Genomic DNA, 14,325 nt, shown 5'->3' with positions numbered 1-14,325 from the left:
GAGAGAGAGATTCAGTGAGAGATTCAGTGAGAGAGAGCGATTCAGTGAGAGAGATTCAGAGAGAGAGAAAGAGAGATTCAGTGAGAGAGAGAGAGAGATTCAGTGAGAGAGAGCGATTCAGTGAGAGAGAGCGATTCAGTGAGAGAGAGATTCAGAGAGAGAGAGAGAGAGATTCAGTGAGAGATTCAGTGAGAGAGATTCAGTGAGAGAGATTCAGAGAGAGAAAGAGAGAGAGATTCCGAGAGAGAGAGAGATTCAGTGAGAGATTCAGTGAGAGAGAGAGATTCAGTGAGAGAGAGAGATTCAGTGAGAGAGAGATTCAGTGAGAGAGAGAGAGATTCAGTGAGAGAGAGAGATTCAGTGAGAGATTCAGTGAGAGAGAGAGATTCAGTGAGAGAGAGATTCAGTGAGAGATTCAGTGAGAGAGATTCTGAGAGAGAGATTCAGAGAGAGAGAGAGAGAGAGAGAGAGAGAGATTCAGTGAGAGAGAGAGATTCAGTGAGAGATTCAGTGAGAGAGAGAGAGATTCAGAGAGAGAGAGAGAGAGAGACAGAGAAAGATTTATAGTGAGAGAGATTCAGAGAGAGAGAGAGAGAGAGAGAGAGAGAGATTTAGAGTGAGAGTGATTCAGAGTTTGTCTCTCATATTATTGCTGATGGAGGAGTTAAATAAAGAGATCAGGACTGAATCAGAGAGACATAAACAACTCCTCAAATACACTGAAGCACTGCCCTCTCTGACGTCTCCCTCTCAGCTCTGATCAGTTCAGCTTAGTAATTTTTTTATTAATACTGACATAATAAGAACTAATATACTGTTGCTGTCATGTCAAAACCTTATCAAAAATGTTTTCATTTCTTCATTTTCTAATGTTTAGACAATTTAAAATGCCAGCTGCCCTTTTTGTGCACAGTGAATGGACCGATACAAACAGTCCAGGGCTTAAATTGCATATAGTGAGGTCCCCAAACACTGATTGGCAATATATTGGCATTAAAGTGAAGTAAGGCATACAAAACTGACCAACTAGCTTCAAACGAATAAGTAGTTAGTAAATCATCAGTTAAGCTTAGTGTTACTGAGCTCTTTCGAGAGATGAACAGTCACAGCAGCAGAAGTGCATATGGAGGTAATCATATATAATCAGCGTGGTTTTTACATTTACATTTATGCATTTGGCAGACACTCTTATCCAGAGTGGCTTACAGTTTAATCATGTTACAGAGGTGGGCTAATGTAGCATTAGGACTCTTGCCCAAGGATTATTATTGATTTAGCATAAGGTGCTTACAAAGGTGGGTTATCGAACTCCAGACTGCTGCTGCACTGATGGAGGCAGCATTAACCACTGCATTACTACATCTGTCTGTCTGTCTGTCTGTCTGTCTGTCTGTCTGTCTGTCTGTCTATCTATACATACATACGTCCGTGCACACACACGGCATGGTGGCGCAGTGGGTATTGCTGTCCCCTGGGAGTGAATGTGTGTTTGATTGACCGCTGGGATAGGCTCCAGCTCCCCCTGTGACCCAGAAGGATGAGTGTATATATATAAGATGTGTGTATAGACACACACACACACACACTCACACACACACACACACACACACACACACACACACAACACACACACATATCTTCTAAGCTGCTTCCCCCTCAGGGTCGCAGGGGGGTGCTTTTCAATTTTTGACATAATTTGAAAATGCCTGTGGCCCTTTACACAATTTAATGGTGAAAGGTCCAAAAGAATTTACTCAAAATTACTGCTTCCATTGACATACATTAAAACTATTCTGGTTCCATTGACATACATTAAAAGTAAAGTACGCTTCTCCTGTGAAGTTAACATTTTGGAGACGCAAGGTTTTGTTCGGTATATATATATATATATATATACTATAAATCACGCCACTTACATTGTCAATCTCTGAAATATAAACATCATTCAGAGTGGCTTTATGTGAAAATGCTTAATTGTATGGAAGCTTACTGACTCAGATGCCTTTACAGTGGTGGTGATAGGAACCAGGGGTCACCATGACTACAGCACAATTTTATATATCATGTGTCTACATGATGGAACGTTAATGATGATAAAACAGTGATGAATCTGAAAAGAATATGCCTTCTTTGGGGGCTAATTTGCCTTAAAAGGCCTTGCATGCACCCCTGAACCATGAATGTATTTATAAATATATTTTAAATTGTAAACACAATTTAGGCCCAAACTCTCACAAGGCTATTATAACAATGAGATACCAGGCAGTGTATTCTCAAACATTTCTTGTAACAGCTTTCAGACGTCCGGTTCCTATCAGCACCACTGTGAGTTGGTACGTTTCTAGAACAGAACATTTCACATCCAACCACTCTGAATAACTTTCTTTAAATCTCAACCATTCAGTACGCAGAAATGTTTTACACTGGTGATCGTCTTCTTTAATACGTCTAGATTTTAATTGTATTAAGACCATAAATAATGAAGGAACAAGTAAGAATAACAACATAGTGAAATGAAGATGAAGTGACTTTAGAAAAAACTACATAAACTTATTTTACAGAGATACAGGGATGTAGATCTTGTATGTGAGTCTGTATTGATGGCTCACCGACCCTCAGGCGCTTCTATTGTCTTTCATCTCTCTTCTACTACTCTCATTACTTTTTATCCTATCTATCTATCCTTTTGTTCCATTTCTCCATCTTTTGCCCTTCTCTTTCTATCTCTTAAATTGTTGCCTCCACCCATCTCTTTTGTGTCGTCTTTGAAGATCTCTTTTACTCCTTCACGGTGCATATAGGCCTCTCTAGTCTTCTGTTCTCTCTCCACTCGTCTCTAAACCCACTCTGCTGTGGTGAGTCCTGCTCTCTGACTCTCTGCCTAATTTCCATTTTGATTTCTTCTTCTGCCTTTGTAGTCATCCATCAACAAACCCGCACACCTATCTCCCCCACCCCCCTCCCTCCCTCTCCCCATCCCTCCGCCCCTCTACGTCCTTGTCGCCGCGCTCCGAAATGTTTGTTTACTCGCTCGTTCGCATGTCTGAAGGCAGATGCCGATGCATTAACTCTGTGAACTTGTCATCTTGTCAGCGCGACTCCGAACAGGCCCTGTTTAGAGGAGCCGAGACGCTCCTGAGATCCGTTTCGGAGAAACCAATAGAAGGGAGTGATGTTGAGTCGAAGGGAAGCAGGAGTAGGAGTCGCAGCAAGGCTTTTATCAGGATCATCACACTGGAGCCACTGCAGGAGGCCCGGTACTGAAGCCTGTGCTAACGTCCAAGTTAATGATGAGCTGTTTTCTATGGCTTTGTTCACACAGCAGGTGAAAGTCCGATCAAATCCGATCTTTCCCTTCCTGAGGTACAGTGTGTCCGTGTGAACAGCAAAAGCACACTGAATCTGACATTTTCAATTCTAAGAGACTGAATCTCTGAGACACTTTCATATGTGCTACTAAAATCTGATACATATCCGATATGCAGCAGACTCGGTCTGAACAGCCAGATCGGAATTCAAGCCACTTTTACCCCAATCCAGCTCCACATTTCGCACTGCTGAGACCTCATAAACATTTAGGCTGATGTTTCTGTACAAAAATTAGAAGATGCTTATCCAGACCTTCTGTGTTCGACTGCAGCTGCAGGAGAACGAGGCTGCAGCATCAAAAAAAGTTTACAAAGTTGAAAGAATCCGAGGACACGAACGAAAAACCTGCCTGTGGCGTGCACCTTTTTACTGTGAGCTTGAACACATTCTGGGTGATGAGCACAGTCGTCAGCAACTTCATGAACTTCATCAGCAAACATCAGAACTTCATGATGGCTCCTGTGATGCTAGCGAAGGTGAAACTGAACCCTCTGGGTGCGACTGGCGTTCGTTGGCAGTCGTGATTGTTTACCTCTGGATGAGTCGCGTGAAGCAACGTAAAGCACTGCTCTTTTGTGCATGAGGTGTCTAAGCCTTGATAAAAGCGCTATATATGACACTGATATGATATTGGGCTCACTCATGCATCCAGCGGAGTGCTATCTGAAAACACTATATGCTACTGATGTACTGAGTCTGGAAAGCTCATAGGAAAGAAGGCTCGATATGTGGTGTTTCATTTTAGGTATATGGAATGCGTAGAAGGGGCCTATGGTCCAAAGCTCTAGGTCCCAAGAGAGAGATGGGCCTCTTTCTCCATTTTTTTCCCTCTCTCCCTTCCTCTCTCTCAGTTTCAAAATAAGCTAAGGTCTTTTTACAGGAACCGTATGTGTGCCATACCTTCATGTAAACAAGTACTATATAAATTCAGAGGATTCAGATTGGCAATTGGACCTTGCACAGGCAAATCCATGGAGCCTGATTTGATGCTGGATCTTCCTTTGTAATAAACTTCTCTTTATATACAAGAGAGATGGTGTCACCAGAGAACTTCTTCCATCACTTGCACAGCATCGATCTTGAAATCACTAGTGTTTTGTCCCCCATACTATTATTAAAACCTCTCTTCATAATCTGCAAGTGTCTGATTTTTGTCCAGTCCTGACATTGGGAGGAACATCCAGCAGACAAGAGTTCATGTCAGAGCTGTTCGTTCTGTGTTTAGTAGATTGGTTGGTTACTGTAGTGGGTAACACCTCTGTCTTCTACCCTGTAGACTGGGGTTCAATCCCCACCTGGGTAAACACCCTACACTATACCAGTAAGAGTCATTGGGCAAGACTCCTAACACTGCTGTCACCTTTCTTATCTGTTTAGACTGACGTCACAGCCAAACCAAAAAATTCTGATTAGGGCCACCTTTACCTGCCGTGTGAGTGCAGCCCTCTAATCCAAACCCTAACCTTAACCTCAACCCAAAATCCAAACGCAGCCCTCACACTTGTCCTAGCCCTAACCCAAACCCCAGCCCCAGCACTCTCTCAAGTCAACAGTTTAGAGTTTCAACAGATAGTTTGTTTACAACACATCCATAGATAATCTACAGTTGACTATCCAAACAATGTGAGACCAATATGGTGTCTGAATTGGCCTCTAAAGTCTAAAATAATCATCTAAAGGTCAGAGGCATCAGGTGAGGCATCATACATCTTTACTCAATGTCACACGCACAAGCAGCTGTAACGATTAATTAATGAATGATTAAGTGACCGTTATTAGTCCCACAATGGGGAAATTTCACCCTTGCATTTAACCCATCCATGAAGTGAAACACCACATACACACTAATGAGTACACACACACTAGGGGGGCAGTGAGCGCACTATGAGTGGTGGGCAGCCCAACCCACAGTGCCCAGGGAGCAGTTGGGGCTTAGGTGTCTTGCTTAAGGACACCTCAGTCATGTGCTGTCGGCTCTGGGGATTGAACCGGCGACCTTCCGGTCACGAGGCTGGTTCCCTGACCTCCAGCCCACGACTGCTCCAATGCTGTAGTCACATGATCTCACGCTGTTAAATTCTGCATTCCGGCTTAATTTTACAGCTGCACTATGTCAGATTTTTTCTTAAAATTGAAAGAAGTAGTAAGTCAGGAGAGTGAAAACAGGCTAAAATATGGGGAGCATGTGCTGTGAGTTGCCCCTTAAAGCCTGAAATACTCATTTAAAAGTCAGAGGCGTTGGGTCAGGCATTTTTCAGACCATGACATACGGTTTTATGAATTAACATCACAAGCACAGGCTCAGAAAGAAGGTCAGGCTCGATGTTTGTGTCAAATGCTGCAAAATGAAAATGACTGATAAAGATGTGATGACTATAGTGGAAAATTCAGTGATATCAAATGACACACCACCGAGTTATCTTTGAATTCTCTTTCAATCATTAGGTTCATCCCCTCAGGGAAGGGGACCCTCAGGCACTTATATACTGTCTTTCATCGCTCTTCTGCCACCCTTATTCCTTCTTATTCTATCTTTTTGTTCCTTCCTCCCACTTATGATTCCATTTCTCTGTCTTTTGCTCTTCTATTTCTGTCTCTCAAATTGTTGCCTCCATCCATCTCCTTTTTTAAACATCTTTGAAGATCACATTTAGAGCTTTTAGAGTTATTCAGACGTTCGGTTCCCATCACCACCATTGTAAGGTTCTAGAATGGATCATTTCACATCAAAGCACTCTGAATAACTTTGTTTACATCGCAACTATTTAATAATGCAGATATATTTTAAAAGATGATGTTCTTCTTTATACGTCTGTTTTAATTACATACAGACAGTTGTAAAACATCAAAGAATGAGAATAACAACATAGTGAAATAAAGATGAAGCAACAGAAAAAACTAGATAAACTTATTTTACAAAAAAAAAAAACAGGGATATAGATCCTGTATGTGTAAGTGTGTATCAATGGCTCACCAACCCGCAGGCACTTATATATTATCTTTCATCTCTGTTCTGCTACTCTCATTACTTCTTTTTCTATCTTTTTTTATCTTTTTTCCCCTTCACAATTCCATTTCTACATCTTTTGTTCTTCTCTGTCTGCCTCTCAAATTGTTTCCTCCATTCATCTCTTTTTTATGCGTCTTTGAAGATCTCTTTTACTCCTTTAAAAGATAGGTCTCTCAAGCAGTGGCGGACAAAGTACACAAATCATGTACTGGAGTTAAAGCAGAGACACCCAAGGTCAAATATTACTCCAGTAAAAGTAGACGTTCCTCCCTTTAGACCTCCACTTGAGTAGAAGTACTAAAGTATTTCCCTTTAAATGTACTTAAGTATAAAGTAAAAGTACTAAAAGAGTAATTCTGGCTCTGATGTCCTGTTATCATTTTTATAACCAGACTGGCTTCATGAACTCATTTCAGGTGAAAGTCCTCCAGCGTCTCTCTTGGTAAACCAGTCTTTTAATAGAACGTCATTAATTAGTGACGCTGACGTCTATTAAAATGATCAGAAGCACAAAACACTGAAGGTAAACAGTTTCCATCAGGGAGAACCGAGTGGCTCTGAAATCACTTTTTACACACAAGCAAAGTTTCAGTTTCAGATTTATTTACAACTTAGTTCCAAGTTTAAGTTGAATAAAAACTGGCTTTAAACTCAGGATCACAGATGAGCTCCTTTACTATGTTGATCTGTAGGCCTCTGTTCATAAACATAAACCAGCCCAAACTCATTTACTATAAAATGAAATGGTGTTTGTAGAAATTCAGAAAAAAGCCGCGTCAGTCTCGACGGCATATGTGGACATATTTCTATATTGAGCTCTATTTACACAAAGTTAGGTTAGTTCATCATTTATGTTGAACAGACTCTCCCAAAGTTTTACGCTGCTGCGCTGACGTTGAACCGCGTGCTGCACTGGGTCGGTATGACCAACAGGTCAAAACCAGCTCTAAACAAAGTGACTGCTGGGCCCTGATTGGTGCTCTGGCTTTGCGCTTCTTTCGTTTTGACATGTTACGTTTTTATACACACAGAAACCAAAAGGAACGACAGATTTCTCAAAATGTAGGAGGGAAAAGTCGGATATTAGACTCTGAAATGTAGTGGAGTGAAAGGAAAAAGCGCCCAGAACAGAGAAACTTCAGTACAGATACACCAAAAATACTAAAGTACAGAAACCAATTACATTCTACTTCACTACTTCACTACTGTCCATCACTGCTCTCAAATAGGTTTCTCCAGTCTTATGTCCTCTCCCCTCGTCTTCAAACCCACACTGAGTCCTGCATATTAAACTTAAATTAACTCCACCATTCATAAAGTCACACACAAAGTTTCAGACTGCTCTGCCTTTTGAATGAGTCAGCCAATCAGAGCATAGGTACATGTTGTAGTCCTAAAAGCTCAGTACACGCTTAAAAAAGATGCTTCTTCAAGGATTCTTCAGTAAGGTAAATGGTTCTATAAAGAACCATGAACACTCAAACAACCCTTTGACATACGTAAAGGGTTCTTTGCAACATGAAAATGTTCTTCAGATTGCTGGAGAATGTGTTGTAGATGGTTCTATATAGAGTCTTTTTGAAAAGGGTTCTGTATAGCACCCAAAAGGGTTCCTTCTTTAGTGCACGCTTGATCATAACCATAGAAGAATCCTTTTGGGTGCTATATAGAACCTTTTTCAAAAAAGGCTCTGTAAAGAATCATCTACAGCACATTCTGAAGAACACTAATCATGCAAAGGGTTCTTTGAGTATTCAGCTCTTTATAGAACCATTTCCTTTACTAAAGAACCATTAAAAAAGATTTTTTGCTTTTACTAAACAAACACCATAACTGGCAGAATATGAAATGCATGTAAAAGGTGTCTACACTAATGTGTAAAATAATGTTTAATTCGTTAAAATAATAATGCACATCCATTCTGTTCATAATATAATAGTGTAAAGCCACAGATCAGCTGTGATAGGTGTGCACTAAGATGATCTTCTCTAGGCAGGATGATGCCTTTTTCCGGCTCCAGGATCACGAGCGAGGGACTGAGACGATGCCCCGAATCGATAAACTTACACAGCAGATATCTTCCTCTGCGCTCCCACGAGACAAATTTGGGAAAACGCAGCACCATAACAGCGTGAGTCAGAGGGGGTTAGGTCGAAGCGGATGCTGAATCACGTCTGAAAGCCCCCAAATGGTGAAAAACAGAGCTGCCGGTGGCTGGGCAGAGAAAATAACTCCTCACGCAGCGTGGCCCTGATGAGCTGTGACTCCCTCTGCAGCAGCGCAGAGGAAAACAAGGGCAAACGGCCCAAGAAATGAATCAGTTATCCCTCCCCAGGTCCAGGAGACAGTTCCACCTCAGATCACGGGAAGCGTTAGGGAGTGCAGAGAGTGAACTTTAAAGTGATATTTGGTGAAAAAGCAAACTTATGCAGCTTCTCCTCTTACACCAAATCACAACCCTCCCGCCCAACTCTTCCCCAAAACATCAACAGCTCTGCAGTTTACACTTCACGCCGTGCCTAAGAACACCCTCACCCGTGGTGTAATCACAGTAACAAACACTTTCTCATGGCTTATTGATTAACTATGTCATTTGTCCCTTAGTTAATTGTTAGTTAAATGTAACACGTGTGTTTGTGTGTGTGTGTGTGTGTGTGTGTGTGTGTGTGTGTGTGTGTGTAACACTCGCCAGTAATGTGTAATATACTAGGTGAAATAAAGTTTCAGCTTTAATCAGCCGGGTCATGCCTGGTGACATTTGTTTCTTTAGTTTCTCCCTGGAACTACAAGGCTAATGTAGCTAAAAAGAAATGGAATCTACCAATTCGCATTTTGCAAACCGCATATCACTGCTGTCGGAAGAAAACCTTGTATCTCCAAATATGTAACTTTACAGGAGAAGGAAAAAACATACTATACTTTCAATGTAAGTCAAAGGAACCAGACTTTTTCCCAAGTCATTTTGGGCCATTTCTTTTGATGCATTCTTCATGAAATTTACAGACATTGTAAAGGACAACAGGCTTCTTCAAATTATGTCAGAAACTGAAAAACGACAAAAATTGAGATACAAGGTTTTCTTCCAACAACAGCAATATGCAAATAATCACACTTGCCTCAATGTCTAGTTATTGAGTAGTCTTTAATAGACTTGCTTATGTAGTTTCTGACACAGCGGCACATCTATAAACAACTAAAGCTGTATTAGTAGCCATTAGTAGTCAAGAATTGTTCTTACTTTGCTTAGTACTACAGTGTTTTAGTCTGGTTTTTCTCTTTTTGAATGAGGCAGCCAATCAGAACAGAGGCCATTTACATATAAATGTACCTTTTGTTGTACATCTCCCCCTGAATATGTTACTTGTGCTGTGTCTGATCCACTCGTACGAGCACAGCACACACAAACACACCACCACCACCACATGAGTGTTACTGAATCACTGAGAATGTTCCACCACCCAAATAGTTGCTCTGTGAGGGTCCATGAGGGTCCTGACCGCTGAAGAACAGGTTAACAGAGTATCGGAGAAACAGATGGACTACAGTCTGTAACTGTAGAACTACAAAGTGCAGCTATACAGTAAGTGGAGCTGATAAGATAGACAATGAGTGTAGAAACAAGGAGGTGGTCAGAATGTTATGCCTGACCGGTGTATATACATGAGAAGCAGGGACAAACCTGACGCTCTGTTTCACTCACGGTTTTACTCATTTATTAACTGGTTCTATTTGTAAGGCCTCACCATTGGAAATAAAATGAAAAGCTCTTTCCTGTGCAACTCTTCTCCTTCTCTCTTCTCCTCCACTCCACTGCTTTCCTCCATTATTCTCTCCATTTCCAACCATGGCTTTGTTTTAGCAGAAACTCAATTGAAGCAAAAGTTTGACACAAAAAGCTTAAGGAATCCCTTAAAATCATTCCAAAAGCATCTGCTTACATTTTTTTCTTGGCCTTTTCTTACAAATTATTCAATGTAATTTGGCTAACAGTTTCCACATGATACATCACGTCTAGATGAGCTTGTTGGACATCCCATTCCAAGTCCATGGGCATTAATATGGAGTTGGCCCCTTTTTACCTCTGTATAACACTCCTCTGAGAAGACATTGCACAACATTTTGGAGTTTGTGGGAATTGGCAGCCATTCAGGCATCGATGTTAGACGAGAAGCCCTGGCTCACAATTGATGCTTCAGTTCATACCAAGTTGGGGTTCAGGTCAAGGCTCTGTGCAGGCCACTGGATTTCCTCCAAACCAAACTCATAAAGTCATGTTTGTTTGGACCTAACTGTGTGCACAGGGGCTCAGTCATACTGGAACAGGAAAGCATCTTCAAACTACTGCCAGAATGTCAGAAGCATATAATTATCTAATACATCTTTACATGCTGTAGCATGAACATCCCCCTTTACTGGAACCCTGAAAAACGGTCCCAGCCTATTATTCCTCCTCCACCAAACTTTGCTGTTGGTACCACTGGTAGGTATTATTCTCCTGGCATCCACCAAATCCAGATTTGTCCGTCAGACTGCCAGAGAGTGAAGTGTGATTCATCACTCCAGAGAACATTTCCACTGCCAGTCCAGTGGCATCGTATATTACACCACTCCAGCCGACACTTGGTATGGCATATAGTGATCTTAGGCTGCTCAGCCATGGAAACCCATTTTATGAAGTTCCTGACGCACAGTTCTTGTGCTGATGTTGTCTCCAGAGGCAGGTTGGAACTCTGTAGTGTAACTTTTACATGCTTTGCAATTCAGCACTCAGTGGATCCACTCTGTGAGTTTGCATGGTCTGTCACTCCAAGGCTGAGGTGGGATCTGAAAAGCACATGTATTCACTGAAAGTGCACGGTAGATTGCTGATACATGATCAGTCCTGTTTTAGGTCCAGCTTCTTGTTCGAATTTTCCCGTTCCACCTCAAAATGCAGCAGTTATTATTGTAACACCTGAGGTTCTAGAGCATAAGCCAACTTCAGCCTTGTTGTTCTCTGTGGCTAAAGTCAAGCTGATATGTTACATTACTGTCCTGTCTTACATGCACAACTCAAAGTTGGGTTTGCTGGGAATTCCCAAGCGAATGTCGTTGCTAATGACCCACTGCATTGATTTAAGACAGCGAGGTAAATGGTCAGGGTAAACAAAATAATGGCTTATTTAAACAAATTAGCATGTTTTCTGCACACCTAAAAAGGTTCCTTAAGGATATGAATAAAGGGTTCTATGCATTGTGAAAGGGTTATTCAGATTGATGGAGGTTGTGCTATGGATGGTTCTATATAGAACCTTTTTGAAAAGGGTTCACACTTAAGAAAGATGGTTCTTTAGTGAACACTCAAAAGAACCTTTGCATCATGAAAGTATTCTTCAGATTGCAGATTGCAGTGTGCTGTAGAAGGTTCTATGAAGACGTTTTTTGAAAAGGGTTCTGTACGGCACCAAAAAGGGCTCTGGTATTGTTAAAATGTCAAGCTTGTTACAATAGAACAACTTTTTCTGATGCTATATGGAACCCTTTTCAATCAATGTGAAGAATGCTTTCACACTCATGAAAAGGGTTCTTTGAGTGTTCACTGATCTATAAAGAGCCATTTTCTTTACTAAAGAACCCTTAAAGAACTTCTTAAGTGTGTATTATTTTGAAGGCAGTGCATAAACTGAGTAGCCCCTCCCATCTCTGTCTTTCATACTGAGATGTCGTATCCCGTGTGAATCGCTCATAAACATTACAGACGTCCTTAGATAAAGTGGCATCACTCCACCCCCCAATGGAAAACTAATCCCAAATTAGTCCAAATAAGGCTTGTGAAAGAACAACAGGGTGAACCAGTTTACTGCAGCGCCACCCTGAGGCAAATTCGTGCTGTTTCTCTAGTTAATAAGAATATCAAAGACAGAAGCTCACTGGTTTGTGGGTGAAGCAGCTAAACTTTCCTGGAATTCGTACTCGGGCATCTATTTTTCCCTAAACATACAGCATACCATTATAATAAGATCATTTTCACTATTCCCCTCAGAATTTTGGTTTTGAAATATTCAGCTGCTCCAAGATGTTATTTGGGGGGTTTTGGACCCTCCAGAACCCCTGCATTTAGCACCTTGGTGATAACTCACCCACTAATGGTGCAAGTCATCAAAATCTGTGTGTTGCTGCTGAAATGAGTTACAACATATCGTCGCTGTCCAATGAAAAACAAGTATCTCCAAAATAGTAACTTTACAGGAGAGGGCAAAAACACTCTTACCTTCCAATGTAAGTCAATTTAAAGACATTTTGTTCCAAGTGATTTTAAAGCATTTCCATTGACCCATTCATCATGAAGCTTTTATACAGTGTAACGGACCGCTGGTTTGTTGGAATAATGTAGAAAACTAAAACTCAGCAAAAATGGAGATACATAGTTTCCATTGGACAGAGATTAAACGTGCCTGGGACTTTATTGTTTCATTTGATATGGCATTATCCATCCATCCATCCATCCATCCATTTTCTAAGCCGCTTCTCCGTCAGGGTCGCGGGGGGGTGCTGGAGCCTATCCCAGCAATCATCGGGCGGAAGGCAGGATACACCCTGGACAGGTCGCCAGTCCATCGCAGGGCTGATATGGCATTAATTATTTATTATTAAAAGTTTAAACAGCAAATACGTTTTACATGTTACATAAAACATGCAGACTACATAAAAATAAATATGTTGCTTCTGTCGGAAGAAAACTTAGCATCTCAATTTTTCTCGTATTTGACATAATTTGAAAATACCTGTTGTCCTACGCATTGTATTTAAATTTTATAATGAATTCACCAAAAGAAACAAATGACTTGCAAAAATGCCGGGTTCCACTGACTTACATTAAAGCTAACGTAGGTTTTTCCCTTCTCCTGTAAAGTTCCATATTTGGAGATATGAGGTTTTCTTCCGACAACATTGATAGGTATGTAATGTCAAAGAAATTTAATAAAGAATGAAAAGTATGATGATATGCCCCTTTCTCCCCTACTTTTGTCCATGTTTCTAGACTACAGTATGTAATACAGTGTCAGAAATCACATAATCAAGTCTATTAGAGACTATCAAACAACTCCATTCAGTATTAAGTGACAGGGGGGCAGTTGTGGGCTGGAGGTCAGGAAACCAGCCTCGCTGGTTTCAACCCCAGAGCCGACAGTGCGTGACTGAGGTGCCCTTGAGCAAGACACCTAACCCCCAACTGCTGGATAGGGCTGCCCACCCCTCTGGGTACGTGTGCTCACTGCCCCCTAGTGTGTGTGTGTGTTAGCTGCTTTAGCTCCAGTATAGAACTCCAGAATTAAAAGACATTGAAGAAAATTGATTTTTAGCTAAACTATTCGCTTTAACGGAGCAGATATCAGCCTGGAATAATCACTTTCCCACTGAGCTCGGAGCCTGTTAGCGGTGATTGGGGGGGATGATCCTCTCCTAGCCATCTGATGCGTCTGCAGGCGGCGAGTGAGAGGTGGGCCGGGAGGGAAATGGAAGATGTGATTTGGATTGTCTTACGTTTGCGACACAATGTGAGATCTGCGGTGACCCTCAAATTGGCCCAGCAGTGAACAGCAGGAGAAAGCTGGAGCTGGATGTGTGTGTGCGTGTGTGTGTGTGTGTGTGTGTGTGTGTGTGTGTATGTGTGTGTGTGTTGAGGGGGGAGAAGGGGGGTGTAACTGTGTTTACCTGCCAGGGGCTCCATATTCTCTTCCCCTCTGTGGGGTAATGGTGGTTGGCGCCGTGCTGCTAGCAGTCAGACCCCCGAGAGGGAGAGAAAGAATCTTCTGGGAGGGAGGGGCCGGCTCTGTTTGAAACCAGCAGCCCAAAGAGAGGCAAGCATCTCTGTTCCTGTTTTGTTCTCCATCTCCTGGGGTTAAGACACGATGTGCTGTGTGTTTTTAGGAGCAAAAATCAAAACCTTTTCACAGCACAGCCAG

Source organism: Pygocentrus nattereri, chromosome 15, assembly GCF_015220715.1.
Source record: "Pygocentrus nattereri isolate fPygNat1 chromosome 15, fPygNat1.pri, whole genome shotgun sequence".
In the NCBI taxonomy this organism is placed as follows: domain Eukaryota; kingdom Metazoa; phylum Chordata; class Actinopteri; order Characiformes; family Serrasalmidae; genus Pygocentrus; species Pygocentrus nattereri.
Note: the sequence above shows the minus strand (reverse complement) of the source record.